The 3,258-nt window shown below is 44.9% G+C and overlaps 1 protein-coding gene across 7 annotated transcripts in view; it reads right to left on the bottom strand.

Annotated features, from left to right (window-relative positions):
- The window catches only part of COBL (cordon-bleu WH2 repeat protein), a 287,518-nt gene that overhangs the window by 235,853 nt on the left and 48,407 nt on the right, over nt 1–3,258 (bottom strand). The gene's annotated exons all lie outside the window — the stretch shown is intronic.

Genomic DNA, 3,258 nt, shown 5'->3' with positions numbered 1-3,258 from the left:
AAAAACAGCAACCCCTAACATTTGAAGGAAAATGAACTAAATGCTTTTAAATGTACTTTGGTAACATCAAAACACACTAGCTGAGGTAGGGTGAGTAGAATACAGGATGAACAAAATGCACCATGTTGAAGTGTACACCAAAGGTTCAGTACCTTGTTCTCTCTCATACATGAATGCACATGAAATTAGATTTCATATGCACAGGAAATATCCCATAAATGTATGCCATTTTAAACTGTGGGACTGGAAGAGGTCTCAGATGTCAAACGCAACTTCCTTCTTGTCCCAGAATGCCCAGAGGCCTCTGGCCCTCAGTAGGTCACTCATGCTTCCGTTTCCAATGTGAAGGTCTCCTGAAGAGGTATGTGACAGCGGCCTGATGCCCAAAAACCAGCACTATCACTTCTGATGCCCCACTCAAGAAAGTCCACCCAGCAGAACCTGGGGGCACTTCTTACCCCTTTCTGTGTGTTCCCAGTCCTTTAACAACCGCTCATCTGTTTCAGCCTCACCGCAGCTTTGCAAGGCTAGTGCCGCATCTACATCCACACCTGCTTTCGGAGATCTGGGAAAGCGAGTTGGGGATGGGAGTTAAATCCGTCTGGAGAGGGGAGAACCAGAAGAACTGGGTTCCAGAGAAACCCAGATCAGGGGCTCTTCCCCAGCTGCTGACCCCAGCATACCCGGCCACACCCACCAGGCAAACCGCCACCAGGCTTAGGGCAGAAGGCTCTCCAGGCTGGATGGGGGCAGGCTTCACCTCTGCTCTAGCAAAGTCACAGGTAGAGGTATGGCAGCTTGTTTGTAGCCCTGGGAACAGAACTTATCTCAGTCCAAAGATCCAAAACACATGTGCACAGAGGACAGTGAAAGGAAGGGCATGCCGCTCAGCCAGGGCCACCTGCAGAACCGCGACCAAGAGAGAACCCTGGATGACAAGACACCTGAGGTGCCCAGAGGGGAAGAAGGGGCAGGTGGGAGGGCCAGCTTCTCCCCACACCCATCCCTGCCAGGGCGGCCTGTGCCTGTTCCTCTGCAATCCTCCCTCCCTGCCCTGGCTCTCAGGCTTCTATCTGTGACAGCTCAAAGTCCATGTGGACCAAATGTCACGTGGACTGGCAGATGTTTTGCCACATAAGAAGATGTACATCACTCACATGCTAAAGAAACAGCCATGTGCAATTTCTATTACACCTCTGAATCTATAACAAAAGCTACAGCCAGATGTGATCCAGCAGATCGATGTTTCCCTACCATTGCTTTCAACTCACAATTCCTTTCACAGTACAAGCCCCCAGGATTAACATAACATTTAATAATATTCATTAAACAGAAAGACAAATTTTTATGTTTTAAGTAGTGATACACACCATTAAAACATTTTAGTTTTGTAAGAAATAATCATATATATGGGCAAATTCATTATAAAGCAATAAATTATTTCATCTTCTGTAAATATACAGTAAAATATATTTTGAAATCTGTTTTATAGGCAAAAGCTGCGGAATTTCTGACTTTTTAGTTTTGCTTTAAAGATCAACTGATTACCAGGTACAGTGGTTCACACCTATAATCCCAGCACTTTGGGAGGCCGCGGCAGGTGGATCACCTGAGGTCAGGAGTTCAAGACCAGCCTGACCAACATGGAGAAACCCTGTTTCTACTAAAAATACAAAATTAGCTGTGTGTGGTGCTGCACACCTGTAATCCCAGCTACTCAGGAGGCTGAGGCAGGAGAATTGCTTGAACCTGGGAGGCGGAGGTTGCAGTGACTCAAGATCACACCACTACACTCCAGCCTGGGCGACATAGCGAGACACTGTCTCAAAATAAACAAACAAGAAAGATCAACTGATTGTTACTTAAAATGACAAAAAGGGGGAGAAATGCCAGATATAGGTGAAGGGGAAGAAGGCAGCAAATCACACTGCCATGTGTGTACCTATGCAACAATCTTGCATGTTCTTCACATGTACCCCAAAACCTAAAATGCAATAAAAAAATAAACTTTTTCAAAAAAAAAAATGACAAAGTGAGAAATGGCTTTTCTGGCTGCTGTTTGCAAGTACTTCTACACAAATAACACAGCTGTGTAAGGGTTTTCCCTATTTCCTAAAATGGAAGGAAGGAAAGGATCTTAGGACACAAGCACCCTGACCTAGTTTTTTTCCAACATGATTTTTGAGTGCTGTGGACACCTAGACCAAGAAATCTAATATTTTTTTTTGAGATAACCCAATTCAGTTGCCTTGGGGTAAGTCCCAGGGTGAATTTGCGAAATGAGCCCCATGTTCATATTCTCTATTAACTTACATTTCAACATCAATGCCCCCTGCTTCTTAATAACATATGATTGCAAATAAAAAGCATATGGCATTATATCATGGTCGGGATTTCCAGAGGGCTTTGCGATAAACTCAAAAGGTGTCAGACACCCTCCCAGTTTTTAGAAATCTCCATTCACCACCACTCTCCCACCACATGAATACAGAGGCCACGTGAAGCCCAATGTTGGAAGAAAAACCTTGAACAAAAATAAGTCTCTCATTTACTTAAATCTGATTTTTCAGTAAATAAAAATCGGAAACCCTTGTTATTTCTACATTTTTAACAATGTCAAGCCTGGTGCCGTTTCCAAACACCCTGCTGTAAAGCACTTCATGCAAGATTTTCCTCTACGCAGGCATGCATGCTGGCCTGAGGAACGTCAGGGCCTCTGACGCACACAGATGAGCCAGAACAAAACTAGTGCAGGCCCTGACTCACAGCCACCTGCACGGGGGAGCAGGGGCTCAAGAGAACCTCCGCAGCACGACCCCATCTGCAAAGACTTGAGGCCTCTACTTTTGTTTTCATACCTTCATTTATTTGTACAATATGCATATATTACCAGTATATTAAGAATATATTATATATGTTACTGGTATATTGAGAACACTACAGAAATTACACAAAAAAAGAAGTTTGTTTCTGTCTGTTTGTTTTTGAGACAGCCTTGCTCTGTCGCCCAGGCTACAGTGCAGTGGGGGGATCTTGGCTCACTGTGGCCTCTGGCTACTGGGTTCAAGGGATTCTCGTGCCTCAGCCTCCAATTAGCTGGGATTACAGGCACCCACCACCACGCCCGGCTAAGCTTTGTATTTTTAGTAGAGACTGGATTTCACCATCTTGCCCAGGCTGGTCTCAAACTCATGACCACAAGTGATCTGCACACCTCGTCCTCCAAAAGTGCTGGGATTACAAGTGTGAGCCACCACC

Source organism: Cebus imitator, unplaced genomic scaffold, assembly GCF_001604975.1.
Source record: "Cebus imitator isolate Cc_AM_T3 unplaced genomic scaffold, Cebus_imitator-1.0 Scaffold225, whole genome shotgun sequence".
In the NCBI taxonomy this organism is placed as follows: domain Eukaryota; kingdom Metazoa; phylum Chordata; class Mammalia; order Primates; family Cebidae; genus Cebus; species Cebus imitator.
Note: the sequence above shows the minus strand (reverse complement) of the source record. Positions and strands in the feature narration are given on the sequence as shown.